We start from the raw sequence: 14,352 nt of genomic DNA on the forward strand, positions 1-14,352 counted from the left end.
AGCTAAAAATAGGAAAGTTCGAGTATCCAGCAACAGAGCAAGGGATAAATAAACTGTTATATATTCATGCAACAGAATGCTGCTTTCAAGGAATTCAGCACAGTATTGTAAATCTACCTTCTCTTCTTTATGATTTTCTTATAATAGCTCTTTTTTTCTGGTTTCCTTTATTATAAGAGTGCAGGCTGTAATACATACACAAGATACATGTTAATCCGCTGTTCATGTTATCTTAAGGCTTCTGGTTATCAGGCTGTTAGTAGCGAAGCGTTTAGGGAGTCAAAAGTTACATGCAGATTTTTGACTGCACAGCAGGTCAGCAGCCCTAACCCCCACATTGTCTAAGGGTCAGCTGTAATTCCATGTATATCAAGTTCTAGAACAGACCAAAGTCAGAACAGTGATTGTCTCTGTTTGGAAAGAGTAGAAAGACTCTTGACCAGAAAGGGACACCTTTTACTGAGTGAAAGAAATGTTCTCTGCTAAATGCAGTGGAGGTGACCCAGGTGTCTACATTTCTCAGAACTTAAAATCTGTACATTGTATTGTATATAAACCCTGCATCACTTTAAACAAAGAGGAAATAGACTTTTTTTGGCCTCTCAAAGAGCAACTCTTGCAAACCAAAACTTTGGCTTTCAAAGCTATCGCTTTGTGCTCTGATTTTAAATAAAACATTCAGAATATAAGTTGACTTTTTTTTTTATTGCTCAAGACTGTGCATGCCTTCTGAAGGTGGCTGGTATGAAAAGCTATTACTAGAGGGGGAATCGTCAGGCTAGGATTAGGGGTACATGGGAACACAGAGGTGGTGGAACATCAGTGTGTCAGTTATGTGGCCAGTGTGATAAGGCGTGATCTGCTCACAGCCTAGTGAAGAGACAGATCATAAAAATGCAAACAAATAAGCAATGTGTGATTATGACTTCTGCTAAGTGCTATGACTGACATAAATAAGGTCCAATAATAAAGAATAATTTCGGAGGGAAGACTACTTAAACAGAAGTACTTCTCTGCTGATACAATCGTGATTTTCTTCTCATCAGGGCTTTGTATATTCTTCCTTTTTAGCATGCTTATTACTTTTTCTTTAGAAGGTAATTGTGAATTTTATTTTGTTCGATGCAAGATATTTTTGTATTCCTGCAGCTGTCCTTAAGCTTTGTTCTGAGATACACTGGAAACATCTTGATCCTTTTGTTTCTTGCTTTTAAGCTTCCTTAAGTGAGGCCAGAGTAGCATTTTGTCTAGGACAAATTGTCCTCCACTTCTGAGGCAAAATGCTTTTGAGTATGCTACTCAAAGCCTGCTTGATGCCCCAATAATTGTGAGGTTCCCCACTCTGGCTAGTGGGAAAAGAGCCGATTCACGCTCCTGTGTGATCTCCAGTGATTGCTCCCTCATTATGACTGCTTTGGTGGTGCTTTTTCCAGTCTCGGACAATTTCCTCACATGTATGAACTGATTAGTGCTTGACTGAAGACGTGATGGAACTCTCTACAGATGACCAGAGTTGTCTGCCATACATTCTCTCTTCTTCCACAATTTGTTCGAAGAACCTTAGCTCCTTTGGCCTCCCTGGACTTCTTGCTGTGTCTCCTCAACTCAGGGAGTCCTTGACATAGGAAACAATAGGGAACAAGCTAGGGAATTGGAGGGCTCCTTTCTTTTGTTCCCTTTCACACAGGGATCACTGTCCTTAGCTGCTTGATGTCCAATGTCTTAAAAATAATCGTTTCATGAATTTTGTCCAGTTTTTAATAGTTTCCAATGGGGAAACAAATCTGGTCAATGTTACGGCATCTTAGATGAAAGCATTCCAATTTACATTCTTTTTTTTTTTTTAAGATTTTATTTATTTGACAGAGAGAGGTCACAAGTAGGCAGAGAGGCAGGAAGAGAGAGAGGAGGAAGCAGGCTCCCTGCTGAGCAGAGAGCCTGATGCGGGACTCGATCCCAGGACCCTGAGATCATGACCCGAGCCGAAGGCAGCGGCTCAACCCACTGAGCCACCCAGGCACCCCCCAATTTATATTTTTAAAGACTACTTTGCTCTGTGAAGAATACATCAGAGGGTGGTTTATTTCTGTGAACATCAGGTTGGTCTGTTTCTTAATCAGCAAACTAAAGGCAGTATTAGTAAAGTTGACCTCACAGTGCTATTGTGAAAATTAAATGAGATAGTACATATGGTGTGTAAAGAAGATTAATTGCACCTTTTCTCCGTGGTGCAAAGATGGCAAATAAATGAAAGAACATCCATTTGACACCCCCAGGTATTAGGACTCCATGAATTTTTTTTTTGTTGAAAATCCAGTCTGCTTGTAAGATGGCAAAATGATGTAAGATGACAACAATGACATCACATTGTCAAGTCAAGTAGAAAAAAAAAAAACAGTTAAAAAAACAGTGGCAGTGGATAAATACCTATTACTTTGATAAATCCTGACAAGAGGGGCCCGGGTGAGATGGAGGAATCCTTAGGGAATGGTCATGAGGCTAAGGGGATCAAACCCAGAGGGACCTTTCACAAAAGTTTGCTTGTAGACTCGAAAGATCTCTGTTGGACGGTCCAGCCATCCTGCAGCCACCTGTGGTGAAAACATTAGCAGAACTAACATTTGTTTATTATTTTTTCAGAGTCTCTAGAACAAAACTGCTCTGAGAGAAACACATGCAAGGACACAGCTGTCTATTGTCAGGACAGGGGGAAAAAGACTTTGTCTGAATTTTAAAACCGGAGTCTTGGGTTTTTTACCATTCTTGAATATATGAGCACACATGAATCCTCTTCCTTTTTATACCTAAGAACGGATTCCCACTTCTCTTTGTCCTGTCTAAACAAATGACTAAAAGAAACCCCCTTCGTGTCCAGCTACACTGCAGGAAATGCCTGCTCTCCTCTGAGGCTGTATCGCTTCCAACATTAGCAGTCTTGAGCTAACTCTAAGATAAGCAGTTATTAAACAGTTTATCAAGTAGTTTCCAAGAGGCTTCCCTTTGCTGCTTATGTTGGAAAGTTGTTTCAGGGACCTCAGATCTTATTTACTCTAAGCTGTGTTTGTGGTCAGAGCCCTTACTGAGCCAATGTAGCTTACTGCAAGCTTTTTCACATCTAGGAGAGCTCGTTTGGGGTACATTTTCATTTTTTAAACAGAAATGGATGATTAGCAAATCCCACAATGATGTAAGTCTCTCGCTCAGTCTCCCAAATGTTTACTAGCTACTTTTTGGCAGCTGGGATACTTATCGTAAAGGGAAACCTTAATCAAATCAGTAAAGGTTTTCAATTGCAGTGTTCAGTTTCCCTCTTCTGAATTCATTCTGGCTGTCTCCATCAGTCCTGGTATCTGGATGCAAAGAACAAGGGAAGGGAATAAATCCCCCCTCCTCCCCCCACCCCCCCGTGGTGAGAGAAAAAGTTACAAATAATGACAAGTTTTTCTAGCTTTAGCATTCAACAGCTTAGCTAATAAAAATGAGCATATTGTTGTGTCTCTAGCCAAAGTGATCTAATTCCCAGAAAATAGTTGATCGTATCTGCTGAACTGGTCCCACTCCCTGCTATATTTTCTATTTCAATCCTCACTTTGTTCGTGAAACAGCAGTGATGATTTAGAGTGACATGCTGTTGCTATGGAATCTCATTTCTTTCTGCTTTTAGTCTTTTGAAGACTTGTGAGCTCTTAAATGTCTTTGCATGAGTTACTGCTGCAACGCCCTGAAGCCCTGATGGGCTGGGCAGCTGTTTAAACCCAAACTCGAACGAGGGATGGTGACAGAGTCAAAGGTTGGGGCTAGACGGTGCAGCATGTGAAATAAAAAACAGGCAGATATGGAAGTTGTGGCTGTTACTTTACCTGGCAGGGTTTTGATGATTGGAGCATTACCGCGGTGGTTAGGGAAGGTTTTAGCCCCAGCGTCATAGTTGTTCATGATTTATTCCATGTCTGGCACTCTGCGTTCCTCCTCTTGCCTGATTTTCTTAGGGAGAAGATCGATCTTCTTGTAACCAGGCATCTCGTATTCCTACACCTAAAGGAGAGGGTCAGCTCCCTTGCCCTGATGCCTCACTGTCCCCTCACTGAGGGATTCGTAGCAGTTCAGCAGCATGTCATCTCCATGAGGACAGAGACACTGTGTATCTAGCACGCTCAATGGGGACTTACTAACGTAATAGATAATCAATCAATATTTGGTTGAATGGCTTAATAGAATTATAGAAGCTTATTATTGAAAGGAAGCTAGGCACTGCTGATTCTACTTCCCAGCCACTTCAACCGTCTCTCCCACAAAATGATGACAGTCGGTCTTATCTCTTCTGGAATCCATACAGTCATGAGACACCCCTCCCCACCTCAACTACTTAGAAGGTAGTCCAGTCCATCCAGAAGTTTCATCTTACATACAGTCACAACTTATCTCCATGTATCTTTTCTCCTTAATTCTTGTCCTTCCTTCTAGAGTGCCTCTCTCTTTTTCCTGACAATGTTTCAGATAGCAGATGATTTCACAGTTCCCCATGGGATCCAGATGGGGTAAAGCAGAGTGTAGATGGCCACATAGCTGTCACTTATAAAACCAGGAAGGGGCTCTTCTCCTACAGAACGGCTGATTTTTAGGATGGTGTCCAGATCTACCAGTGTTAAAGATTTCATGATACTAATGGAGTAATTAGGATTTATTATACTGCAAGAGGTTACTGGACCTTGGGGGGGAAAATCTCCATATTAATTTGGCCTGACACAAAGCTTTGAGGGACCCAAATTCTCAAGGAACTATATGTTAATTTTTGATCAGGTAAAGACCTTGGAATTGAAACTTTAATTAATCATACAGCTCTTTTTTTAATTGAGTATCTACTCTGTACCATCACTTAATTTTCTTATGTTAAGGCTATACTACTAATCACTAAGATTTATGAAGTGCTAAGTGCTCTGCAAATGTTATCACTAAATTCTCATAACAAACCTATGAAGAAGGTTATATTATTATCCTCGTTCATGTAAGAGGAAGTTTAGTTTCATTGAGGGTATCTAGTCCAAGGTCACCAGCAGGAATGTCACAGGGTCAGGCTTCAAACTCAGGTCGGTCTGACACTAAAGTGCTCTGAACCTCCAGCCCACATATTTCTAATGAGAAATAAATTCTTGTGGAGAAGGAGACACTGAGCTTCAATACGTCTTCATGTACCTTGCAGTGCCTTATACACAATACCCAATAAGCATGTGTTGAACAAACAAACACATTTGGTGAGTCTGGACCACGTGTCAAAACATGATCCACGATTTCACACTTTTGCCTCAGATTTCATCTCTGTAAAATGAGGAACTTGGGTCGAACAATCTCCAGGCTTCCTCCCCGTCTTAGGAATGCGTGTGCTGGTCCAGGAGTGACGACAAAGTGGAGTTTAATGGCCCAGACAAGAAGGAAGAGCATGGCGTGAGGAACATCCCAAGCTCATGGCATGTTCTTGTGAACAGAATGTTCCCTCTGCCCAAATACACCCTCTCCCCTTGTGCTCGCTTGGCAGATGTCCAGCGGTCAGCTCCACCAGTGTGCCCACATGAAGCTGTCCTTGGCCTCTCCCTCACCCTCTGTCCTACACACACACACACACACACATACACACACACACACACACCCCAACACATAGACACATGGTTATTTCCTCCTCAGGGCCCCCAACTGCGTGTCATTTGTGGTTATTTGATTGTGGGTCTGTCTCTCCATCCGCGCTCCACAGACTGTGAACTTCTTAAAAACGAAAACTGCCTCCTTTTCATGTCTGGGCCCCATCACAGAGCCTGGCATGTAACACAAGCCTTCAGTAAATATTTTCTGAGTGGCTGACTGAATTAGCAGGCTAAGCGTAGAGGGAGCAGAAGGGAAACAATTTGACCTTACTAGAGAATTCTAGTGAGAAATTAACTCAGTAAGATAGGGGGAGGCTGGGCTAGAAGTCCAGGAAGGGACGTTGAGGCTTGGTGCCCCAGGTGACACCCCTGTATCATGTTTCCATAGGAAAGTGACAGTGAAAAGAAGAATTATATCAGGAAGATTAGCGTAGACACAGGTTCTCATTTTAAAAAATGAGTAAAAAATAATGAACTTGCTTTCTTCCTTAGCATGCTCTAAATAAATTCAAATCTCATTTATTATATCTGACATTTACGTGCATAAAAAACACAGAATAGTCTCATTTAGAGGTGCCCTCCTTAGTTTATTTTAAGTAAATAAATTTTTAACAAATTACTAACACAGTAAACAAACATCTTACCTAGAATAAACCAAGTTTGCATTAAGTCCAAACAGTTGTTCATAGCATATGTGCGCCTAACGTAGCTCAGCGCCTGGCACATATTAAGTGCTCAATTAATATTCGTCGAATGTCAAGTTGATACTGCACGGTGGTTGCATTCATTCTGGTTGTTTGCACAAATGGAAGATAACAGCAAGTCCCCAGATCTAAACACGGTGATTATTTTAGAAGATTAAAAGATTAAAAAATAATTAAAGTTTGAAAGATCTTTAGCACTTGTGTTTGGAATTTAGAACATATATGTATATTTCTATCAGTCTGTTTGTCTTTTTAATGCTCTGAGCTGTAAAATCATATTAAAATAAATGCATATGAGAGAGCACATGTGAAATGACTACAGTAGATGGTGGCCCAGAAACGCATTCATTAGCAGCCAGATAGCCCACACCAGGTACAAGCAAATGAATGGGCGACATTCCTTTAAAAGCCAAACAAGTCCCTTTATGCTGGTGTATCTTAGAGTAGCTGGCCCTGGAAAACAATCCAGTCCCTTCAAGTCCACTGGTGATGGCAGCTGAGCTATGTTTACCCAGGTGGTAGGCCATATTACCATATAATTGCATCATTTTGCAATCTTGGGATTTAAACTCACAAGCAATTTCCGAATGCAAAAATTTCTCACTAATTTAAGAGCAGAAGGGTGTACATTTGCGTGTGCATATGTGTGTGCATGTGTGTGCACCTGTGTGTGTGTCTGTTTCAAAATGATGAGGGTCTAGGAGGACCCTTTCTGATATTTGGGATCTGATTTCCTCTGTGACTAAGCATGATGCTATTAGACAAACAGTATGTGATGTTGCCTAATGTAGTGCATAATGATCTCATTTGGACCACCTATGAATCAACATTTATGTCTAGGAAAGGCTGAGGTTTTATCTTGAGTCCCAGATTTTTATAAGGATTTCCATACTTGTATATCTCTGCTGATCTCGCTCTGTGCGGGGGGCTGCACACTCCTCCAAAGCTTGGCTTTCTTATGCATATTTATCACTTTTCAATTTATAGCTAATTGCTAGGATATTATTTCAGAAATAAGTGGAAATCAACCCCAGTTTCCTGTGCTCTCATTTACAGCTAATGTGTACGGGAAACGAAGGACTAAGGAGAGGTGGCAGGCTCTTTCCTTATATTCGGAAACCTTGTCGTAATACAAATTTTAGCCAGAAATAGGCCATTACATAATGGGACTTTGAACCAAGTCCTAGTTATTAAAACCCTAAAAGAGCTCATGATAGCAGTGCCTCATTTCTTGTGTGTACTCTGCGAGTGCTTGTGAATTTGGTAGGTGTATCTGAATTGTGTCAAAAGGATCCCATGCCTCACTGATGTTCGTGTATATTTCAAGGATAACTTGTCTTCATTCCTGATTTTGATCTTCCATTGGTAGTAGCTTCTACCTCTCTAGATTTATGTTTCCCTGCCCCTAGCCCCTTTGAAAGCAGTAAATCTTCCAGGCTGGTTTCAAGGAGTGTAGTGCAAAAGAACTCAGGCTTTGGAACCTGTGGATGTTCATCAAGATGCTCATTAAGCATCTGATTCTTGTACAGGTGTAGGAGATTTCCACCTCTCTGGCACCCTGAAGGTAAGGATATCCATGTGGCTAGTTTTGTTCAAGGGCTGAGGCCCTTGGACAAATTCTAGAACTTTGTCCACCACCTCAGAGAGTCACGTGAGTTTAAGAAGTGTGTGAGCAACAAGGTTGTCCCAGAATGCATGTAACAATGTTTATCTCTTTAGTCTTTCCCCTTCTTCCTTTACCTGTGAGGAAGAAGCTGGTACCTTGTTTACCACCTGATTGTGTCACGGAGAAGAATACAGAATGGAATATGGAGGGCGCTTGAATAAATAAGTGCATACATAAACATTTAGATATACCTGGAAAGTGTCTTACTTAAGCAATCTATTAGCCATCATTTTGCAATATGAACATTCTTTTGTTCTGCATGTTTCCTCACACCAGGCTTTCTAAGAAACAGACAAGGACACAGGCTGGATTAGGGGGAGAGGACACAGTTCTGGGATTCTGACCGCCAATCAGAATCTACCTGCTGGTAGCCCAAGTGACCCCGGATTGAGTGGGTTAATTTATAGCATCCTGAGCAGAGGTGACTGTGGCCCCACTGACCACATCATCCAAAGCTCTTCTGGAGTCCCGAGCCCTGTTCAGAGGATCACGCTGGGGAAGAGCATTACTGCCCTTGGAATGTGGGTGACGGGAGCAAGAAGGAAGGCAGAGCCAGAAGCTGAGAAGTCAGGAAGCCCTGTTTCCTGCTCTGCAGTCCTTGTGCTGCTGTAAGGTGAAATGAACGCAGAAACTATTTTGTTCTCGGTACTTTAGTGGACAAAATGAGTAAAAATGTTGCCATCTGATCAGCTGGAGGCTGTGTGATGACCCAAGGACATGGCACATGGCATTTTCCCTAAGAACAGTAACATCCTCACTCCCTTGCTTAGAAATCACAGAGGGAAAAGCCAACCTGAATATCTAGCAAACAGGAAGATGGAAAATCAGGGATATGGAATTTCGTCCCCACCCCCACCCATTTCATCATAGGCAAAGGCAGAAGGGAACAAGCTTTAGAAAGGAGGAAGAGAGGGCCAGCCACGGGGGAAGAGAGGAGGGAGCCACACAGACAGGGACCAGGACAGACCTCTTCTGCAGGAGTCTGCTGGGCCAGCGCCTGGAGGAAGCACTGAGGTAAAGAGGGAAGCAACCACAGAGGGGCTGGGTGCCAGGGTGTCTGAGCTTGTACAGACAGAACTGGGATGGAACTGATGGGAAAATAGAATCTCCTCAATTAGTTAAGGATAGAAGGATAGAAGGATCAGAACCAGAAAAGTTAGTTTCAAAGCATGGCCTAAGATCTTGAGACCAAATTTCATTTGACTTGACTCATGAGGCCTACAGTTGTCTCCACTGTAGACTTTGTTCTCTGAATAACTCTCACATGGCGAAAAGGTAGCTTTTACCACATTCAAGACAAGTGGTCCAGAAAGAAAGTTGTACAGATGTTTATTCATGAATCTTACCATAAGCACTGAACACCTGTTAGGTGCCAGGTGACAAGCTAGGTACTGGTGATACAGAAATTAATGGAAGACTGTATCCTAAAGGCTGTCACAGGCTAGTGAGGGAATGGATTCAGAAATAGGTAATTAGGCTATAATGTAGCATGTCAGTAGCAATCATGGAGGTGGGCCCAAGGGATTCTGGAAGCATCTGGGAAGAGCACTGGCCCAGGGGAAATGAGGAACAAGAGGTGGGAAGGTCAGAGAGGAGATGACCTTATGAGCAAGTCTTAAAGGATGAACAAAAGTCAGCCAGGCAGCCAGCAGGAGCCCAGCAGGAGCCCAGCAGGCTGGTGCGTGTGGGTACTCAGGTCCTCAAGGGGTCAAAGCAAGAGGCCGCAGGGGAGATGGGGGAGGGTCCCTGATGGGGCCTGGACTTCATTGAGGAAAACAGGGAGCCATTAAAAAGGATTTTCTATATGGGTCCATATACACTATGGAGTATTATGCCTCCATCAGAAAGGATGAATACCCAACTTTTGTAGCAATATGGACGGGACTGGAAGGGATTATGCTGAGTGAAATAAGTCAAGCAGAGAGAGTCAATGATCATATGGTTTCACTTATTTGTGGAGCATAACAAATAGCATGGAGGACAAGGGGCGTTAGAGAGGAGTAGGGAATTTGGGTAAATTGGAAGGGGAGGTGAACCATGAGAAACTATGGACTCTGAAAAACAATCTGAGGGGTTTGAAGTGGCGGGGGGGGTGGGAGGTTGGGGTACCAGGTGGTGGGTATTATAGAGGGCACGGATTGCATGGAGCACTGGGTGTGGTGAAAAAATAATGAATAATGTTTTTCTGAAAATAAATAAATTTAAAAAAAAAGGATTTTCTATGGAGAAGTGACACTTTCAGCTTTTTATGAATATTCTTTTTAGGAACATGACTCTGGTGGTCGTGGAAGTGGATCTGAAGAGGGTGAGCGGAGGCAGGAAGATCAGTCAGAGGCTGGGCTGCGGCCCACAGGAGATAGGAAGGAGGCCGTCCTGCAGCCACAGAGCAGGCAAGAGATCTTGGACCGAAGTCCCAGAAAGAGTAAGCCTCGGGTCCTTGCTTGGTTTGTTTATTGATCCCATTCTTTCAACAAACCTCTGGAGTGACGCGGTGGGGTGAGGGCATGGGGGAGGGCAGCTCTGACCAGAGGTCTGGTGTTTGTCACATTTCTCCTCTGCTCAGAGAGGCCCTGAGTGGAATCTTCCTTTCTGATGCAGGGATGGATGGTGGTTTGGGGGGTGGTGGGGGCTGGTGTCCTGGAACATGCCAGGCTTACTCCATGGTTCTTGCTGATGCAACAAAAAATTTCTCTTTCAAAGAGAGTGGCTGGAATGAGTGTTGCATCTCCTTGAAGCTCCCAGGAGTTCTCAGGCCCTCAGGCACCCAAGGATAAACATGGCTGCCAGCCTCTGGAAGGTGTACACAGGCATCATTTAGACCCATGCCGACTTCAAACTCAGCTCTTTGGGATCCTGTAACTAGTGTGAAGCCATTAGCACCACCCTCCTGGGGACCGTGTTTCCTTGGGGTGGACCAAGAGAGGTATAATGCAGCGGCTGCGTCAAGGAGGGAGACACCTTGGGTCTTCTGGCCAAGAACTGGAGGTAGCCGTGATGGCAATGCGGAGAATGCATTTGCCTTCCGCAACGAATGCTCGCCGTCTGTTTCTCCCTTTTCCTCCTCTGTCTTTCACTTTGCAGGGTGCTTGCGCTTAGGAGAGAAGGCACCACCAGTGGGCACAGGCTCCATGGACGGGACCCTCTGGCTCCAATGTACACGTGAGCCTGGCGGTACCTACATTTATTGTTGGCTCTGCCCAGTAGGCTCTATTCCTTGGTGCTGGGGTTGGTCCCTGAAGGCATTTTGGGGTGCGACCAAGGGAAGCAGTACTACCGCAGAACACACAGAGGTGTGTGGGGTGGAGACAGGAGCAGAATTAAACCAGAGAAGAAAAGGTAGTAGGGGGAGAAGGAAAATGTTTCTTCCCTCTTCCACAAGCATGGATGCTATGGAATCTTCTGGGGGCCTAGTTGGCGACAGCTACCCAGGCAGTCACTCAGGAAGTATAATGCTGTTCTAGCTCACACCTTAAAATAAGACCAGTTTCTCCTTGTGAGTAGCTAATCACTGAATGCTGCACTTCTGTGCCCTGAACAGTCCCCAAATGTCTTTCTATTATCACAGAAGCTCAAAGAAGGAATGAGTAGAGAGTCTCTTATTATTGTTAGAGCCAACATTCACTAGCCACTCACTGGGAGCCCCGCATATGAATCTGCTCCTGTCAGTGCTGCTAATGACCGTCCTGTGCCAAGGGCTGGTGGACACCTTTCTCCATCCTCAGGTCACTTAGCTTCTCAGTAGCACTCGTCAGTGACGCGTCCTGCCTTTTGACAAGTTTCTCCTTTCTGCATCCTGAGGCTCGGCTCTCTCCTCACCCTCGTGCCTCCTCTCAGTCCATTTGCTTGTTTTGCTTTCTGTACCCAAACTCCTGAAACTCCCTGTCTTCTTGCCCACATTTTATTTTACTTTTTTTTTTTTGCTAGGCGATGTCATTCCTTTCTCATGGTTTTAGATGACGTGAGTGTGGATGGCTCCAGAATTTGGATGTCTTGCTAAGATCTCTCTCTTCTGACTTCCATAGTGACGTCTGAGCACCAACTTAATGTCTCCATGCAGGTGTCTCCCCAGTGGATGTTACTTGTCCAAAATCCAACTCTTGATTCCCCCTTTCTCCAGACAAGTTCTCTCAGCATGGGCAGCATCTTGACTTCTCTCTCCTCCTCACATCTGTCAGCATGTCTGGCCAATTTCATCTCCACTCTTCTCCATCTCCCACCCCACCCCTTCCCTGCCTCCATCATCTCTTCCCTGGACTTCTGCAGTGGTTTCTGAGCTCCCCGCACCCATCCCTGTCTCCCTATCAGCCATTCTCCACCCAGCAGTCAGAGTGGTTATTAAAATGTGTAAAACAACTCATGTCACTCTGCTGCTGAAAGTCCTCCAGGGACTTTCTTTGAACTTAAAATAAAATACAAGCTCCTTCCTTTAGCCTTCAGAGGGGCTCCTGTGTGCCTCTTCTCTTCTGTCCCTCCTCTCTTTGCTCTTTCTGTCCCAGCTGCTCACATGCTATTCGTTGCTAGAAGTAGCCATTTTTCCTGATCTCAGGGCCTTTGCACATTCCTGGAATGCACCTCCACCTGTTCTTCCCATGCCTTGTGTACTTCTCGTGTTTTAGGTGGCAACTTACCTGTCACCTGTCCTTAGGGAAGCTTTCCTTCATCTAAACTAGATCTCTGCTGTCATTCTTTACCAAAGAATCCTGTTTATTTCTTTCATGATTCTAATTACAGTTCAGAATGGTGTTTGTCTCTCTGGTTAATTGTCTTCTTGATAAGCCTTGTAAGCAAGGTTGTTCTGTTCACCTATTCTTTAATCCCCTACCGCTAACACAGTACGTGTGATCAATGCTCAATATACGTTGAATGGAAGAGTATCAGGCCTGCACTAAGCCCTCTATGTACGTTATTGTAATTGATGTTCACAAGAAGTCTGAAAGATAGATGCTGCTCTAGTCCCATTTTATGAACAAGAAAAACAAGGGTTACAGGTGTGAAATAATTTGCCCAAATCCACAGAACCTATCTATAGGTGAAGAAGCTAGGATTTGAACTTGGAATGTCCAAGTGCAGGACCTGAGTGTTCACCCCCCTCATTTCATCGCCACTGGGGTGTGTGGGTTGTGTAAGAGGGAGAAAGGAAGTTATTAGGTCTCCAACATCAGCTCAGTCATACTCTGATTTAGAAGATCCTGACATGGAGATCTTGGCTCCTTTCTCCAATCTGCTAAATCACCTGTTTAGTAGATTTTTCTTTTTCTTTTAAATCCACAAAAGGGAGTTCAGTTTGGAGCCAAGAAACCATTTAAGCCCAACTTGCCTTTTCTAGCTCACTCTAAGTCCTCTGAGCTGACCACACATTTCCCAGCCTGGTTCTTGTGATTGGATTCTGCTTCGTCTCTCTCTGTCTCCATTGAAAAGAACTGCTCACCCAAAGGGCACTCTGTAATAGGTAGTTCCTTGTGACTCAGTGTCCCACAGCTGCGGAGTGAGATGCCTAAAGCATATTTACCTCCAAGATGTCTGCTTGGCTCCAACTCTAGCCCAAAGAACAACTCTGGGCATATTAGAAAACGGCACCCCTCAGTTTCTACCCAAATGCCAATGATCTTCTTATTGTAGAAATAGGAAAAGTCATTCCTAAAATTCATATGGATCCTCAAGGGATCCTGAGTAGCTTAAATAATCTTGAAAAAGAAGAATAAAGTTGGTGGTGTCACATTTCCTGATTTAAAAACTTACTGCAAAGCTATGATAATCAAAACAGTGTGATATTGGCATAAAGACACACTATAGACCAATGGAATAGACTGGAGAGCCCATAAGTATGCTCTTGCATGTATGATCAAGTGATTTGGGGGCAGAATTTTTTTTCCCAGAATGCATTTTGCCTGTGCCAAATGAAAGATACAGCTCCTGGGATATCTGTGGGCCCTGTGATCACGCTTGGGGTCTCCTTCTCAGCACCAACAGGGAAGAAACCCTACATGGGGAAGAACATAGGGGGAGCACTTTGCTGTAGACCTACTTCATCTTTCAAATAGTCTAATTTAAACCCCAAAGTTGTGGTGGTAGTGAGAGGGGGTTAGCAATGCATGTCATGTACTTTATCACCCAACACGAAAATCCTCATACTGAAAGAGAAGAAAAGAAAATCTTCTTTCAAGCCTCCTTTTCCCCGCAAGCTTGCCTTCCTGTCCTTGTCCCATTATCACGCCACTCCTCAGATGAGTGTCTACACTCCCTGCTTCTCCTTCCTGGACAAGCCACCCTATCTTCCTGGGACAGTCACGTCCTCCTTCCCACAGTTCCATGGGGCTCTCTCAGAGACTGCTGATGACTTTCCAAG

The sequence above is a fragment of the Neovison vison genome, chromosome 7 (genome assembly GCF_020171115.1).
Source record: "Neovison vison isolate M4711 chromosome 7, ASM_NN_V1, whole genome shotgun sequence".
Lineage (NCBI taxonomy): Eukaryota > Metazoa > Chordata > Mammalia > Carnivora > Mustelidae > Neogale > Neogale vison.